Source organism: Oncorhynchus mykiss, chromosome 5 (genome assembly GCF_057628025.1).
Source record: "Oncorhynchus mykiss isolate SJ-2025 chromosome 5, ASM5762802v1, whole genome shotgun sequence".
NCBI classification, from domain to species: domain Eukaryota; kingdom Metazoa; phylum Chordata; class Actinopteri; order Salmoniformes; family Salmonidae; genus Oncorhynchus; species Oncorhynchus mykiss.
In genome coordinates this window covers 77,768,928-77,787,867 of record NC_143026.1, presented here as the reverse complement: position 1 = coordinate 77,787,867, position 18,940 = coordinate 77,768,928, and the positions used below count along the sequence as shown (strand labels likewise).

The 18,940-nt window shown below is 40.7% G+C and overlaps 1 long non-coding RNA gene across 1 annotated transcript in view; it reads left to right on the top strand.

Annotated features, from left to right (window-relative positions):
- The first annotated feature begins 3,570 nt into the window (after positions 1–3,570).
- LOC149983584 (uncharacterized) overlaps positions 3,571–18,940 on the top strand; it is a 473,580-nt gene continuing 458,210 nt past the window's right edge. The window contains exons 1-2 of the long non-coding RNA XR_016496321.1: positions 3,571–4,013; positions 4,382–4,443. This is a non-coding gene — a long non-coding RNA (uncharacterized LOC149983584). The remainder of the gene's footprint in view (positions 4,014–4,381; positions 4,444–18,940) is intronic.

Genomic DNA, 18,940 nt, shown 5'->3' with positions numbered 1-18,940 from the left:
CTGATCACACGCAAACACAGTTCACTTTCATAACAGCCACATACAAACAGCATGATCACTTTGCTCATTGTAATTACTTCTCTCATCTACACGCTCTCCTCCTCTCTTGCCTTTTTACTTCTCTTGTGGATTTCAGTGCACAACACCAGTCTGTTGCCAGGTGAAAAACAGCAAGCAACGCAGAAGCACGGTGGCTAGGAAAAACTCCCTAGAAAGGCCAGAACCTAGGAAGAAACTGAGAGAGGAACCAGGCTTTGAGGGGTGGCCAGTCCTCTTCTGGCTGTGCCGGGTGGAGATTATAACAGAACATGGCCAAGAGGTTCAAACGTTCATAGATGACCAGCAGGGTCAGCTAATAATAATCACAGTGGTTGTAGAGGGTGCAACAGGTCATCACCTCAGGAGTAAATGTCAGTTGGCTTTTCATAGCCGATCATTCAGAGTTAGAGACAGTAGTTGCTGTCGAGCGAGAGTCCATAACAGCAGGTCCGGGACAAGTTAGCACATACAGTGAACAGGTCAGGGTTCCATAGCCGCAGGCAGAACAGTTGAAAGAGTGTTGTTGAGGCTACTGTAGACCTTCACAGCAAAACACTATGTTTTAATCCATTATTTGGTGAGGTGAATATATGTAGTATAGTTTTATTTAAAAAATGACAGCTTTTTGAATGTTTCACAATTTTTATTTTTACGAAATTCACTGAGAAGGATGTTCTTCCCCTTCCTCATTTGAGGAGCCCCCACTGACGTATACAGTACATTTATTCTGCAGATTTGTCAATTTATTGTATGTTATTGCAAAGGTAAACAGTCCCCACTCAATACTTACTCATATTAATTCCTATAAACATTAACTAAAGTATGTGATGTGATTTATTATATTATCCCATTCACACAAACCAATCAAGACAGTAGTGCCTCACAGGCAGTATAGCTGAGACCTCTGGTGAGAGACTGAACTATCAGATCTTCCGCTGCGGCAGGTAGAGTACAAACTTGAGCTTCCTCTGTGCTCTGGGTTCTGTCACATTACCTGGAAATTGTAACTCAGCCAAATGTCACTCTCCTTGCCACCCATAATGCCAACTGGAACAGGTTGAGTATGAGAAGCAGAGGGAATAAGAACATCTGCTCAATGCAAATAATAAGCCATTCTATTACAATGCTCTTCAGTTTCAGAGTAGAGTTAGACCTACGCTGTAAGAACCTCACACTTGGTGTATGATGACTTTTGTTTAAAGCTACTTGTATTGTTAAGAAGTTTAACCTGAAAGGTTGAATGACATCATACCTTCAGGGTTGACATTGGGTAAACATAGTGCATGAAGCATTGAACATATTAACCCAAACTGGTATGGCTGTGAATGTCTATTTTAGGATTTGTCATTCGATACTATTATCAGATGTGAAGATTTATGATGAAAGCACTTTTCAGAGCCTTGATAATCGGCTTGACTCTTCGGACAACAAAATTTCCATTCTAATAACAGCTAATCGTGATGCACTGCAATTAGCCTTTAATTTCCTCCCCAAAGGACATATCTCAGCGTCGGGCCGAAGATTGTTCCTCACACTCTCTTTCAGGCACCATCAATCAGCCATGGATCAATCTGCCTCCACTCAGGCCTCGGAGGAATGGAATTGAGGATGGAGGGAGAATCTAAAAGCCTGTGTACTGCAGTAGCTGTAGTGGTGAGTTTCTCTTCTTCACTATTTTTCATATTTCCATCTTTGTATTTCACAAGCACCTCTTCGGCAGCTGAGGCACTCAGCTTCTGAATGTCACTTCCAATGTTCTCACCTACAGAGTGGCAACGGTGGAAGGTAATGTGTGGAGAGGAGAGGAGGGGACCATCTGGTTGGGGCTGAGGGGGAGTCGACAGCCGTGACTCAGGCCAAGTGACCTTGGCGTGGCCCTGGCCTGGAGGTGCCGAGATGGCACTAATCATATAACACTCAGACACCCGAGGTCTAACGCACGGGCAAGCCCATGACTTCTGCCAGGCTGCTGATGACAGGGAGTGGGTGGGCGGTGGAGGTTTACATCAGTGCTTAGCATCCATCCACATGGCTTTGGGTTTTCACTAGCTAGGAAACAGTGTGTATGTGGTTAGCAGCCTTCTTGGAACTAGAGTAGTGTTTAATTCTTAAATAAATAAACAAATGTGTGTCTTTAGGCAGAACTTTGGGAAAACAGCTTTTGCGTAACGAGCTATGAAAGTCTAGAGGGCTTGTAAACAGAGTAAATATTTACTTGCTTAGCAGTGGGTCACGATTAGGGTGACTAGCAGAGTTTAACTACTAGTATATTACGCATTTAGTCTTTGTCATGGATTTGTATGATAGTATTTACATTGAATGCATCTCTGAAGGCCACAGTAATCATTTGGACAGTGGCTGAATATTACTCTACAGGGCCAAATTACTCTTTATTGTCTGCCTGTTAGACAGTTGGATATTTGGGAGATTTTTGTTCCCAGAAATAAAGCATCAACCTTGATCAATTGATACACTTCTGGTTTTCAACCCCCATGGATTTTCTAACCTATTGTTCACAAAATAATAATATTCTCTCAATATGGAAAGCAAGGAGTTGTGGGTGACACTTCTCTCATAAATTCCCCTTGAAGGGAAAACTCAGGCATAGCACCTCTACACTCTAAAGAGCACAGCAGCACATCCAGCCTCTGCCAAATAATTTCTCAGCACAAACAATTTACTGTTTTCCTCTAAACCTAGTCAACTCAAACGATCCCAGAGACTCCCCAAAGGAAACAGTCAAGCTGAAGCAGAGCGTAGCATTTCATGGAGTGTGTCCTAATGACAGATGGCATTTTCACAAGCGCTGGCAATGACGACCTAGCTCTGGAATGCCACCTAATTGCTAAAATGGCACCCATAATGAAATAAGTCGCAACTAACCTTTGTCTCCTCGTCGCTGGTGGGCGAAAGCATAATTGCCACACAGAGTCGCCGGTGTAGGGACTGGGAGGGAGGGAGCGTATCGGATGTTGGTTCAGTGGGTTCCAGGTTGAGTCAGGCCCACTCATCTGCTCCAGCAAGCACACGGAATGAAGTACATTAGAATGAAAATATGGAAATCACCCCGTAGAAAAGTTTCTTTCTAGCCAGGGATTGTTTATTCTTTTGAGGTGCAAAGCCTGGTAGAGGGTGCATGATCTAAGAACATGTTTGGGCATGTCTCTCCAGAGATCTCTCATTGGAACTCTTGGTGGTTGAGATGGCGGTTGTGTTTTGTAGTCCCAAACCCTTAACCTGTTAGATCTCTAGGGGCGCTATTTCATTTTTGGATAAAAAACGTTCCCGTTTTAAGCGCGATATTTTGTCACGAAAAGATGCTCGACTATGCATATTCTTGACAGTTTTGGAAAGAAAACACTCTGAAGTTTCAGAATCTGCAAAGTTTTGTCTGTAAGTGCCCCAGAACTCATTCTACAGGCGAAACCAAGATGATGCATCAACCAGGAATTAGCAGAATTTCTGAAGCTCTGTTTTCCATTGTCTCCTTATATGGCTGTGATTGCGCAAGGAATGAGCCTACACTTTCTGTCGTTCGCCCAAGGTCTTAGCAGCATTGTGACGTATTTGTAGGCATATCATTGGAAGATTGACCATAAGAGACTACATTTTCCAAGTGTCCGCCTGGTGTCCTGCGTGGAATTCGGTGCGCAATTGCCAGCTGCTAGTACTTTTCCATTTGATATAGGGGAGAAACCATGTGTCCAAGAACGATGTATCAATGAAGAGATATGTGAAAAACACCTTGATGATTGATTCTAAACAACGTTTGCCGTGTTTTCAGTCGATATTATGGAGTTAATTTGGAAAAAAGTTCGCGTTTTGAGGACTGAATTTTCGGATTTTTTTTGGTAGCCAAATGTGATGTATAAAACGGAGCTATTTCTAATACACAAAGAATCTTTTTGGAAAAACTGAGCATCTGCTATCTAACTGAGAGTATCCTCATTGAAAACATCAGAAGTTCTTCAAAGGTAAATGATTTTATTTGAAGGCTTTTATGTTTTTGTTAATGTTGCGTGCTGGATGCTAACGCTAATGCTAACGCTAAATGCTAACGCTAAATGCTAACGCTAGCTAGCTACTTTTACACAAATTATTGTTTTCCTATGGTTGAGAAGCATATTTTGAAAATCTGAGATGACAGTGTTGTTTACAAAAGGCTAAGCTTGAGAGATGGCATATTTATTTCATTTCATTTGCGATTTTCATGAATAGTTAACGTTGTGTTATGCTAATGAGCTTGCTGATAGATTTACACAATCCTGGATACAGGGGTTTTTTCATAGCTAAACGTGACGCAGAAAACGGAGCGATTTGTCCTAAACAAATAATCTTTCAGGAAAAACTGAACATTTGCTATCTGAGAGTCTCCTCATTGAAAACATCTGAAGTTCTTCAAAGGTAAATGATTTTATTTGAATGCTTTTCTGTTTTTTTGTGTAAATGTTGCCAGCTGAATGCTAATGCTAAATGCTACGTTAGCCATCAATACTGTTACACAAATGCTTGTTTTGCAATGGTTGAGAAGCATATTTTGAAAATCTGAGATGACAGTGTTGTTAACAAAAGGCTAAGCTTGAGAGCTAGCATATTTATTTCATTTCATTTGCGATTTTCATGAATAGTTAACGTTGCGTTATGGTAATGAGCTTGAGTCTGTATTCACGATCCCGGATCCGGGATGGGGAGATCAGAAAGGTTAAAAGAATACAAATAGTCTGCACAGTTTGCCACTTCCGGTTTTCAGCAGTGCTTCCGGTTTCCATTTCCTTTCCATGTTAGCATGCTAGATAGAGTGTTTAGCTTGTCTAACTACATTATTGGTATTGCTATCACCGTTAGCATTATTAGCATGCTAACTCCACATTGTACATAGTGTGTTCTGTTTGACTAACTGTATTGTTAGCATTGCTAGCACCTTTAGCATGATTAGCATGCTATCTTGCCACTGTAAATAGTGTGTACTGGTTGTTTATTTACTGTAGCCTTTGTGTGCCTATGCTATTAGCCATTTAGCCTAATGCTATGCCGTTTACTGCACTTTATATGCCATTTATACAATATTTACTGTTATTTATCTACTGGTTACTGCTAATATTGCACTGATAATATTGCACTGCTAATCTGTATTCGCTGTTGCACCTTCTTCACACACTGTCTTTTTAGGTGGACTATTTCAGATTGTCAGTGATGTGTACGCAGAGGAACTTGAATCTTTTCACCTTTTCCACTGCGGTCCCGTCATTGTGGATAGGGGTGTACTCCCCCTGCGGTTTCCTGAAGTCCAAGATCAGCTACTTCGTTTTGTTGACGTTGAAAGAGGTTATTTTCCTGGCACCACTCCACCAGGGCCCTCACCTCCTCCTTGTAGGCTCTTTACATTGTTGGTAATCAGGCCTACTACTCTTGTGTCATCTGCAAACTTGATGATTTAGTTGGAGGTATGCGTGGCCACGCAGTAAACAGGTGAACAGGGAATACAGGAGGGGACGGAACACACACCCTTTTGGGGCCCCTGTGTTGAGGATCAGCGAAGTTGAGGTGTTGTGTCCTACATGTGGGCGGCCTGTCACGAAGTCCAATACCCAGTTGCACAGGGCCCCGAGCTTAATAATGAGCTGGGAGGGTACTCCGGTATTGAAGGCTGAGCTATAGTCAATGAACAGCATTAAAATATACAGTACCAGTCAAAGTTTGGACACACCTACTCATTCTAGGGTTTTTCTTTATTTTTACTATTTCCTACATTGAAGAATAATATTGAAGACAGCAAAACATATGGAATAACATGTTAAACACTTTTTTGAGATTCTTCAAAGTAACCACCCTTTGCCTAGACGATAGCTTTTACACTCTTGGCTTTCTCTCAACCAGCTTCATGAGGTAATGCATTAAGCCAATCAATTGTGTTGTGACAAGGCAAGGGTGGTATACAGAAGATGGTCTTTTACCAAATGTTGCCATATTATGGCAAGATCCGCTCAAATAAGCAAAGAGAAATGACAGTCCATTATTACTTTAAAACATGATGAAGAAGAGACTTGTTTGGCCCAAGAAACATGAGCAATGGACATTAGACCGGTGGAAAACTGTTCTTTGGTCTGATGAGTCCAAATTTGACATTTTTGGTTCCAACCGGCATGTCTTTGTGAGACGCATAGTAGGTGAACGGAGGATCTCCGCATTTGTGATTACCACTGTGAAACTAGGAGTAGGAGGTGTGATGGTGTGTGGTTGCTTTGCTGATGACACTGTCTGTGATTTATTTAGAATGCAAAGTACACTTAAGAAAGCATTCTTCAGCGATATGCCATCCCATCTGGTTTGCGCTTAGTGGGACTGTCATCTGTTTTTCAATAGGACACTGACCTAACACACCTCCAGGCTGGTGAAGAGCTATTTCACCAAGAAGTAGAGTGATGAAGTACTGCATCAGATGACCTGGCCTCCACAATAATCTGACATCAACCCAATTGAGATGGTTTGGGATGAGTTGGACTGCAGAGTGAAGGAAAAGCAGCCAATAAGTGCTCAGCATATGTGGGAACTCCTTCAAGACTGTTGGAAAAGCAATCCAGGTGATACTGGTTGAGAGAATGCAAAGAGTGTGCAAAGATGTCATCAAGGCAAAGGGTGGCTACTTTGAAGAATCTCAAATATAAAATATGTTTTGATTTGTTTAATTAACACTTTTTTGGTTACTACATGATTCCATATGAATTATTTCATAGTTTTGATGTCTTCACAATTATTCTACAATGTGAAAATAGTCAAACTAAAGATAAACCCTTGTATGAGCAGGTGTGTCCTAATTTTTGACTGGTACTGTAGGTATTCCTCATGTCTAAATGCGATATGGTAGTGTGCAGTGCGATGGTGATTGAATCATCTGTGGATCTATTGGGGTGGTATGCAAATTGAAGTGGGTCTAGAGTGTTAGGTAAGTTAGAGGTGATATGATCCTTAACTAGCCTCTCAAAGCACTTCATGATGACAGAAGTGAGTGTTACGTGGGAAATAGTAATTTACTTCAGTTGCCTTTGCTTTCTTCGGTACAGGAACAATGGTGGACATCTTGAAGCAAGTGGGGACAGCAGACTGGGATAGGGAGAGATTTAAAATGCCCGTAAACACTCCAGCCACCTGGTCTGTGCATGCTTTGAGGATGCGGCTAGGGATGCCGTTTTGGCCAGCAGCCTTGCGAGGGTTAACATGCTTAAATGTCTTTCTCATGTCGACCACGGAGAATGAGAGCCCACAGTCCCTGGGAGAGGGCTGCGTTGGTGGCACTGTGTTTTCCCTTTGTAGTCTGTGATTGTCTCTAGACCCTGCAACATACAGTATGTCTCATGTCTGAGCCGTTGAATTGTAACTCCACTATTTCTCTGTACTGACGTTTTGCCTATTTGATTGCCTTATGGAGGGAATAACTACACTGTTTGTATTCAACCATATTTCCAGTCACCTTGCCATGGTTAAATGTGGTGGATCGCACATTCAGTTTTGCGCAAATGCTGCCATCTATTCACAGTTTCTAGTTTGGGTAGGTTTTAATAGTCACAGTGGGAACAACATCCCCTATACACTTCCTGATGAACTTAGTCACTGTGTCCTTGTATACGTCAATGTTATTCTCAGAATAACATTTAATCATGCTGACTGAACATTTCCCTGTCCGTGTGATCAAAACAATCTTGAAGCATAGATTCCGATTGGTCAGACCAGCGTTGAATAGACCATAGCACGGGTACTTTGTGTTTGAGTTTCTGCCTATAGGAACAGAGGAGCAAAATGGAGTTGTGATTTGATTTGCCAAAGGGAGGACAGGGGAGGGCCTTGTAGGCATTCCGTAATCGGAAGTAAAAGTCTTCAAGCGTCCTTTCAGCGCGAGAACTACAGTTAATGTGTTGATAGAACTTCTGTAGCGTTGTCCTCAAATTTACATTGTTATTACATCAGAGGAGATACTAAACTTTAAAAAAATAAATTCTGGGATATGTGGGACGCTAACGTGGGACATGTGGGACACCTCGCCAACAGCAAGTGAAATTGCAGGGCGCCAAATTCAAAACAACAGAAATCCCGTAATTAAAATTCCTCAAACATACAAGTATTTTACACCATTTTAAAGATAAACTTGTTGTAAACCCAACTACAGTGTCTGATTTCAAAAAGGCTTTATGACGAAAGCCCACCAAACGATTATGTTAGATCAGCACCTAGTCACAGAAAAACACAGCCATTTTTCCAGCCAAAGAGAGGAGTCACAAAAACAGAAATAGAGATAAAATTAATCACTAACCTTTGATGATCTTCATCAGATGACACTCATAGGACTTCATGTTACACAATACATGTATGTTTTGTTCGATAAAGTTCATATTTATATTCAAAAATCTCAGTTTACACTGACACATTATGTTCAGAAGTTCCAAAACATCCGGTGATTTTGCAGAGAGCCACATCAATTTTCAGAAATACTCATAATAAACATTGCTAAAAGATACAAGTGTTATGCATGGAATTTTAGATCCACCTCTCCTTAATGCAACCGCTATATCAGATTTTTTTTAAACCAACAGAAAAAGCACACCATGCAATAATCTGAGTACAGTGCTCAGACACAAAAACAAGCCATACAGATATCCGCCATGGTGTGGAGTCAACAGAAGTCAGAAATAGCATTAGAAATATTAACTTACCTTTGATGATCTTCATCAGAATGTACTCCCAGGAATCCCAGTTCCACAATAAATGTTTGTTTTATTCGATAAAGTCCATCATTTATGTTCAAATACCTCCTTTTTGTTCGTGCGTTTAGCCCAGTAATCCAAATTTAGTAGGCGCGAGCACTAGGTCCAGATGAAAAGTCAGAAAGTTCCGTTACAGTTCGTAGAAACATGTCAAACGATATATAGAATCAATCTTTAGGATGTTTTTAACATAAGCCTTAGGAAGTGCAATATGACCCCATAGACACTGTATATTCGATAGGCAATGACTTGAAAAACTACAAACCTCAGATTTCCCACTTCCTGGTTGGATTTTTTCTCAGGTTATTGCCTGCCATATGAGTTATACTCACATACATCATTCAAACAGTTTTAGAAACTTCAGAGTGTTTTCTATCAACATCTTCTAATTATATGCATATTCTAGCGTTTAGGCCTGAGTAGCAGGCAGTTTACTCTGGGCACCTTTTATCCAAGCTACTCAATACTGCCCCCCAGTCCAAAAGAAGTTAAATTAAACTTCATATTCGTCGTCTTCTGCACCACCCAGTACAACGTCAACAGTATGTGAAAATTGTGCGTTTCTAGCTTTTGTAGTAAAAAAATCGAGGAAAATAAGTGTTTCCAATGGAATAGTCGGTGTGCATTGTGTGATTTTAACCAATTATAAGTAGGCATTGCATACTAATTGTCTACTAATTGGTTGATGATGTCATTCGAAAGACACTAATCTTCCTCTATATTTTTTACTACAAAACATAGAAACGTGCCATTTTCACATATGTTGCAGTTGAGGTGGTGCTTGAGATGATGAATATGAAGGTTTTTTTAAATGTTTTATTTTTCTAAACTGGTTTTCTGTGAGATCATTGTTGCTAGTTGCTAGTCACCGCTGCTGTTACAAGCAAATACCATACAGCATTCTTCTTCATTTAAGTCATCAAAATACCACAAAGGCACCACATTCTCCTTAATAGATCCTCATCCTTAAAGACTGCAAAACTTACTCGACAATTAGTGTGTGTGACCAGATCATTTTCATATTTCTGCCAGAGTAGAGAACAATGAAGGACATTTCACCTTAAAAAGCCATTAACTTCCCAGCGGATACAATTACCCAAGCCTCAATCTGACTCTGGCCTTTGACAGTGTGTCTTCCGGCGTCATGATGGTCTAAGATGTCTCTGACTGGGAAGCTAATCATCCCAGCAACTCTGGATAGCATTCACCACTCTGGATAGCACTCGTAGCATTCAAAGCACTCTTAGAATTTAACACTGCATAGTACTCAAGCGTTCAAGTGTTTACAGGAGGCCCCTAGAGGAATCCTGAGTGCTTGTTTGACTGTTTATCTTAATCAAAGGGCTAATTCCTTGGTATTTAAACCAGCAAAAACATGACACCGTGTCTAACATAATGGAAAAATTAAATGAGGAAAAAGCATGGCAAATTAGAATATAGAATATACCATTTTTTGCACTACGACTAGAAATGTTTCCACACAAATCTAACAAGGCCCTTTTGACCATGAAGCCATGAATGAGACAATAGAAACACTATCTTTAGGACAGCTGAGACTCAGCTATTGTGTTGTCATCTTAATACAGAATTGTTGCTCTTAGGCGATGAGGTATTCTGTCATAACAAGTTCTCCTTTGGTACCCCTGCCCTCCTATCCAACACAGTGATACAAACCCCCAAAGGCGACATCACCTGGGTATGTTCACAACTTCAAACCAATCAAAGTCAATTATGAGAGGGGTGGTTTTTCATGCTATGTGGAATTGAATTTGTGTCCTTCCATCTGTCACCTTAGGACATTCATTTCTGCAGCACTGCCATGTGGATGGCATACAGACAGTATCCGATAGCTAGCCCACTTCTGCACCTGGACACACTGATCCATCCATCTGTGGCAGAACTGGGCTGTGTTTCATTCCAGATATATGCTCACCGCCTTCTACCCTTGTACTCTCTCCTTCACCAATCTGACCTCTCCTGTACTCTGATCAGCGAAGCATCTAATCGAGCAAAACAAATAACAACACCCCTGCAACCTAATGATATGACTGCTTGATAACTGATAGTTTTTTTACAAACCAATACCAGTTCAGTCTTCACTGCACATGTCCATGCATTGAGATAGCCTAGCAAGTCTATCAGCATTGAAAACAAAGAGCATCTGATAATTGGTCATCAGTGTCTTATTTGAATAATGAATGTTTAACGTTTACAAACACTAATACTTTAAACTCATAACAAGGCATTTATTAAGTTGCATTATTGCTGCTGAATTTCTCCAGCAATCCAAATTGAAGCACCTGAGTCCCTGAGTCTCTGAGCCCTCAGCCAACCTTTTTCCATTAAGATAAAAACATGATGAAAATGCAGAAAGAGTGTATTCAGTGACAGCACTTAGAGCGGACCCAATTCATTAGTGTTTCAATTTGCCTCAAAACAAATGCACTGTGTTTGAGATATTAAATGAATTGGTAAACTGGCCATGTGGAGTGTTGTGCATGGCAGACTTTGCTGCTGTCACAGAGGCAATGTGATTTATGTGCTGTGAATTAAAAATAATTACCATACCAAGATTCTAATGCCCGTCTAGGCAAAGAGCATGTTGTTCTCAGCAATCTCATATTTTCATACTACCCACCGGGCACAGACGTCAATTCAACGTCTATTCCATTCCACGTTGGTTCAATGTCATTTTATTGTAATTAGGTCGAAACAACATTGATTCAACCTGTGTGTGCCCAGTGGGTGGTACTTTTCAGAATGTTGGTTTTGCATTGTGTGAGCAATTACATAATTGAATTCGTAGCACATTTTTGGGGGTGCCAATTATGGCGAGGCCTCTGGCTTTTTGAAACTTTGGATACTCTATCATTAGTGTTGTTTAATCTGTCAGAATCTAGATATGACTCATGTACAGTTTGCTGATTATCACTGAAGTGATTATAATGGATTTGATTGGTTATAATGGGGAAATTAAGTGATTTGGGTATCACAACACTCATTGGACGTTGTATTTGTGACTTTAATAATATCCTACCATTTGAGATCAAGCACCTAAAGTATTCTGTGTTGTGGCAATTAAATGTACATCTTCGGTAGTACAATATTGTTATGCTTCCACCTGTCACCAGAGGGCAGCAGAGACCAACCTAGAGACATTAACGACACTCAGGTATGTCCTATTTACTCACTATGATTTCCCTGTTAAAAGAGGTGTGTTTTCTGTTGTCCTTTGCTGAAGCTTGAATTGTGTGCTGTGTGTGTTTGTCTCTTGAGTGAGGTTTTGAGACTTGTTTTCCCAGTGTTACTGTGATCCTTCCGTTACCATTAAAGTATTATGTATATCCTTAACCACTGATTCCTCTTCTGGTCTCTTCTCTGCACCTGGGTCCAACCTTACCATGTCACAAATAAACACAGCAAAAAAAGAAATGTCGTCCCACCGTCAACTGCGTTTCTTCTAAGCAAACTTAACATGTGTAAATATTTGTATGAACATAACAAGATTCAACAACTGAGACATAAACTGAACAAGTTCCAAGGACATGTGACTAACAGAAATTGAATAATGTGTCCCTAAACAAAGGGGTCAAAAACAAAAGTAACAGTCAGTATCTGGTGTGGCCACCAGCTGGATTAAGTACGGCAGTGCATCTCCTCCTCATGCAGTGCACCCGAATTGCCAGTTCTTCCCACTCTTCCAGCAAGGCACCTGCAAGTTCCCGGATATTTCTGGGGGGAATGGCCCTATCCCCCACCCTCCAATCCAACAGGTCCCAAACGTGCTCAATGGGATCCGGGCTCTTCGCTGGCCGTAGCAGAACACTGACATTCCTGTCTTGCAGGAAATCATGCACAGAACGAGCAGTATGGCTGATTGTCATGCTGGAGGGTCATGTCAGGATGAGCCTGCAGGAAGGGAGGAGGATGTCTTCCCTGTAATGCACAGCGTTGAGATTGCCTGCAATGACGACAAGCTAAGTCTGATGTTGCTGTGCAACACCGCCCAAGACCATGACAGACCCTCCACCTCCAAATCGATCCCGCTCCAGAGTACAGGCCTTGGTGTAATGCTCATTCCTTCGACTATAAACGTGAATCCGACCATCACCCCTGGTGAGACAAAACCATGACCCGTCAGTGAATAGCACTTTTTGCCAGTCCTGTCTGGTCCAGCGACAGTGGGTTTGTGCCCATAGGCAACGTTGTTGCCGATGATGTCTGTTGAGGACCTGCCTTACAACAGGCCTTCAAGCCCTCAGTCCATTCTCTCTCAGCCTATTGCGGACAGTCTGAGCACTGATGGAGGGATTGTGTGTTCTTGGTGTAACTCGGGCAGTTGTTGTTGCCATCCTGTACCTGTCCCGCAGGTGTGATGTTCGGATGTACCGATCCTGTGCAGGTGTTGTTACACGTGGTCTGCCACTGTGAGGACGATCAGCTGTCCATCCTGTCTCTCTGTAGCGCTGTCTTAGGCGTCTCACAGTACGGACATTGCAATTTATTGACCTGGCCACATCTGCAGTCCTCATGCCTCTTCGCAGCATGCCTAAGGCACATTCACGCAGATGAGCAGGGACCCTCAGCATATTATATATATTTTTTTCAGAGCAAGTAGAAAGGCCTCTTTTTTGTCCTAAGTTTTCAAAACTATGACCTTAATTGCCTACCTTCTGTAAGGTATTAGTGTCTTAACAACCGTTCCACAGGTGCATGTTCATTAATTGTTTATGGTTCATTGAACAAGCATGGGAACCAATGTTTAAACCCTTTACAATGAAGATCTGTGAAGTTATTTGGATTTTTACGAATCATCTTTGAAAGACAGGATCCTGAAAAAGAGTTTATGTATACTTCTCCAATATTGTAACATATAATGCTACATTAATTATCCCTTGTCACAAACAATACACTATGCTGACATCAGTGCCTAGACAAATGAGGCCTATGTTCATATATATGCAAGTTTCACAGATAATACAATTGCAAAACAACTTCATTATGCTGCGTCTGTGGTGTGGAGGCTGTTGAATGAGTCAGACCACCAGAATGTACCACAGCATGTCTGCAGGCAACAAATGTAATTTCTCCAATCAACAAAAAACAACAGCTCTATACCGCCTACCTTCCTTTCCCCCAAAATACCTGCATGAAAGATGACATTGACGCCCAGACCGGCTGAGGAGAGCACCACCACCAGCGGGCCAGATGTAATGGAAACACTTGGTCTGCAGTCAGTGGCTCTGCTCGGCGGCGGCTGGGAAGGCAGGTTTACATCAATACATCTCTTCTCTTCTGAGGAAAACATTTGTTCCCTGGGGCCCTGAGGGACACGGGTGTCAAACAGTACACTTACAATGAGTAATGGAGGAACAAGACCTTAAACGCCTTCACTGACCTTTATGTATGCATACAGCAGATGCAGGGAAAAGAGGCGAACAACACTCCAGCATTTATTGCTCACAATCAGACAGTGTTTTTGTGTCAGAGCAGAAAAAGAAACCCTGTAATAAGTGCCAGAGGATAAATAAAAATGAAGAAGCTGCGTGGAGTTGGAGCTAGAACAGGAAGAAGTGGCCCAGAAAGCGGAAGGAGAGCTCTAATCTGCAGTAAACTGCCACCAGGCCCAGCCTGCCACGTCTCCATGCTTGGCCACTGTCCTGATTTCCCAGTCTGTGTGGAGAATGTGCTCTGTTGTCTTTCATTGAATGCCTATTTACTTATATTTGTCTGGATTATATACTGTATGGGATGTTGTCTGTAGCTGTAATGTGAATTCTGAGCACACCAGATTATATTTACACACTGTGGTAGGGAGAACAATGTTGGGTTAGAATATGAATGCTATGGTCAAGCAAGAGTGGATATCAGACTGTTTGTAGTTTTGTGTATATGCAATCAATTGGTCACAGAAACCAAAAACTATAGTTTAGAACTATTTGTGAAACATATTTCCTTCTCACAAACAAACATTTTCTTTTCCCCCCAAGTAGGCATTTTTCTTGTATTTCCCAGTAACAGTAACACTTAGGTGCGATTTGACCATATTGGTCAAAATGATCCCTTCAATCTTTCTCTTCTCATGTTGAATATAATGTGCGTGTGTGCTTTCTGCAGATGTATTTATTTCATTCTACATAAGTGGTGCTGGTTTTACTGTCTTGTTGAAGAGAGCAGAGCAAATCATGTCGGCCCTGGAACAATGTTGATTACATTTGAAGCTGACAGTCTACCTTGACTTTGTTGTGGTGATGGTGACCATTCTATATTACCATCTTTAGATTTCCATGTCCATGTCCTCTCTTCTCTGGATGATGGTTGTTGCGTGCTCTCTCTCTGATCTGATGGTGGAGATGGTATGGCAGACTAAATCCTCCTCACCAAAGAAAAATGAACAATCTGGATCATCAACAGCATTGTCCTCTATCTCTGAAATGTCCTCTGTCTCTGAAACCTCCTATTTGTCTGTCACAGTCCAGAATTTGTGATAAGGCTTCATTGACAGAAAATCTTTTGGAGCTCATTTTACAGTGCTCTCGCACTGAGAAAGAGAAGCTTGGGAAAGCTCCTTTTCACCCAAACATAATTATAAAAATGCAACCAGAACCAGTCAAAACTAAATACATCAAATACACTTCTTTATTTTGGACCTGTCCAAATATCTATACACATGAAAGCCTCCGAGTCAAAATGACCCACAACATCATGTTTGTATGCAAAATCTACACCGACATTCCACAACACGTGTCCACATTTTGACGTTAGGTTCATGAACCTAATTGAGGAAATGCAATTTAATTTCATGGAGAAAAAGAGAGGTTAACTAGCATTTTAGACAACTCAAAAGTGGAAATGGGTCAAATTGACACACAAAGTAATAGGAGGGTTAAATCCCAAATCTCTCAGCTTTTGATTATTATCTTGACCTAAACTGCCACAACCGAAGGTAAAAAAAACAACAACAGTATAACACAGTTTTCAGTAGAGATCAGAGATGAGGCACATCATCACCAACGCCCTGACACACATTTATCCATCTCATGACCCACTTCTTGTTGTGGGGCTAGTGTGGCGGTCAGTCCTGGTGACGGTATAAATCATACTGGGACTGAGATCTATGCTTGATCGATGGAGCCATCAGTTGCACTAACAGTCCAGTACGCTGTTGGCCACCTTTTCCCTCATCTTGTCATGTAGTATATAATGTTGCCAGTTTGCTCTCTGCTAATTGGCTCTTTCTAGTACATAAATCACCTAAAAAAATCTCTAGCTGCACCAAATACACAGTTCCCTCTGAGGTCTAACTAACTAACAGTGTTCAGAATGAGCAGATCCTCCTCATTAGTAAGGCAGGGACATCCTCCACCGATCCTCTCTACTGGGGGAAAGAGACTAGATGGGTAGTTCCACCAATTAGGTGCCATTTGAGTAGTGTAACTTTTAAAACATTGTTTTGCCTAATTTAAACATTCTGTCATAAAGAGCACATGTTTAACTTAATGAAAAACACATTTTATCATCTCAAGAGGTTAAATTAAAAAAACCTGTTTTGTAAGTTCCTAATAAAGTAACAGGGTTGACCATAACATGGACGACTTCATCTTAAATCAGCCATAAATCCCTTTGTGTGCAACAGGGAGGGGAAATGGAATGCAAGCGTCACATGTTTTGTTGTTGTTGAAACATTTCTATCTAATGGTAACATGGTGGACATCAACCCACTCAGTTTTCCACCACAAAACACCAGACAATTATCAAAAAGAGTAGAACCAGCTCACCTTCTTTTACGCTATGATTTGACAATGAGATGTTCAATGTCTGTTTTGAAAAATAAATATTTAAAAAGGAATAGGTTCACCATATTAAAAGTTCATGTACTGTAACAGGGTTGATCTTAACACGAGGGCCCTTTTTTTCCACATTAAAATGAATCACTAATAACATGAAATAAATTATCATCTTCAGAAATTATTTTGTCAAAGCAACAAAATAACTAGGGCTTTGGGAGAAATATTTGGGTTAAGTAGGTTAAAATCTTCCTAGAAGTCACAGAGGATGCACAAAGGGAATGCTGAATCTTGGCACTTTAGCAAGTCTTTACTCATATAAAAAATCTGATGTTTTGAATTTTCAATGTGGTCTATATTAAAGGGCACTTGACTTAATATAACAGACTTTTAATTCAAGTTCAATATTTGTGCACAATTTCTACTTGAATTATAAAATTCAAGGAAGTAATTTTGTGAAACAACCCAGATGCTGCTGGTCACTTTATTGAGGTTCTATTCAGAGGTTAGTGACGGGACATGGATGAAGTAAAGTAAGTAAGTAAGTAAAATAGATATTAGCCATAAGAGTTTGATTTATATTCACCTTCAATTGGAAATGATAGCTAACAAGCACTGTCAATCAACCAGAGTAATCACCAACCCAACCCAACAATCAATAATCTGTAAGGTCTTGGGTGTAGTGGGTGAGAAGTCAGGCGCAGGAAGCAGAGAATTCAGGGTAGTGCTATACCTTTTAATGCACAAAAACAGTGAACATACGCCAACCCCACGAAACACAGGGCGCACACCAAAACAAATGCCCCAAACACGGGGGACTTAAACAGTCCAGCAAAACCCAAGAAAATGGGAAAACCGTGACACACTGACGTGTACACACGTACACCAAACAATCACGCACAACCAGCAGGCGGAACTGAGAAAAGGGGAAAGGTGATCAGTGGCAGCTAGTAGGCCGGTGACGACGACCGCCGAGCGCCACCCGAACAGGAAGGGGAGCTACCTTCGGTAGGAGTCGTGACATAATCAGTCAATAACCAATTGTTGACAAACAAGACATAAGTGTAACAAAAGGTGATCGTGGTAGTCCCTGCTAAGGTATTAGTACAAGGAAATTAACCTCTTACAACATAATGGCAGAATTGGAGAGACTATTTTGTGCATTGTTATCTTTAGACAACACCTTCAGTTGGTCTTTGAAATGTCACAAAGCAGAGCTCCAGTATTAATTGGATGAAGAAGCAGCTACTTTAGATCTCTAATCAAGATTCTACCCTTCAATAGAAAGAGTCATATCATGATCCAATTCTGTTCTAAATTTAATCATTGGCATTAAAAGAGAACTTAAAATACAGAATGCAATGTATTTCTTAATATCAAGGACCGTATAATGTGACAAACTGTATTGACATCAGTTAGTGGGCTATTATTGTCAAATTGTCTCGAGACAACATTTTCAAATGTTAATTTTGTATTCCGTATAGGACCTCTGCATTGTGAATGATAATTTTTGTCATAACATGATAGTATAGTTTGTCTTTTAATTATCATCTTCCAGTGTGATTTGAAATGTTTTGCCCTGAGGGGCCCTTGGAGCGTTTGAGTGGGCTAAGTATTATTTCATTAGTGGTGATAATATTTCTTTAGTCTTTCAAACGTGTGACTGCATCCATGATAACTCTGAGTGAGAAGGAAATAGAGAGAAATAGAGAGAGAGACACTAGAAAGAAGTGACGCCATCCCTTTTCATGGTAAGTACTAACCTCATTAAATGGGTGAAATGTTTTAAAAGCTATAATCTGATGTATTTCACTTCAGTGTATTTCACTAGTCCAGTATCTCTGAGACATGTTATGGCCGGGCTTATACAATATGTACCTTTTTTGTCAAATAACAACACGATGTTGATTGAACACAATGGCAATTCCAATGATTTGTCAGGTGAGATAAACCAGAGAATGATTAATCCTGATCAACACACTCAGAGCAGTGTGTGGTGAATAGAGTCATTGGATGGGGATGGTCCTTACATTTCATAGTTTTCACAGCAAATTGGTTTTAGCAGGGACTACATATCCCATATGGACTCTGTGTAGAAAGTGCGGACGTCTAATAATCATTATTCAATTACATAGTGTAGATTACAGAATATACAGTATCTAAATCCTGTTTTTGTGTGTCTAATGTGTAGTTTATGCAATCATCAAACTGCAGAACTATGCCATACAAATTATACAATTTCCTTGCATAGTAATTCTCATTAATAAAGGGAAGATCTTTGGGAACATATGTTGTATAATTCTGCAGTGAAAAGTCATAGTTGGAGAAGGAAGGACATCCAGTCCTTGCCATCTTACA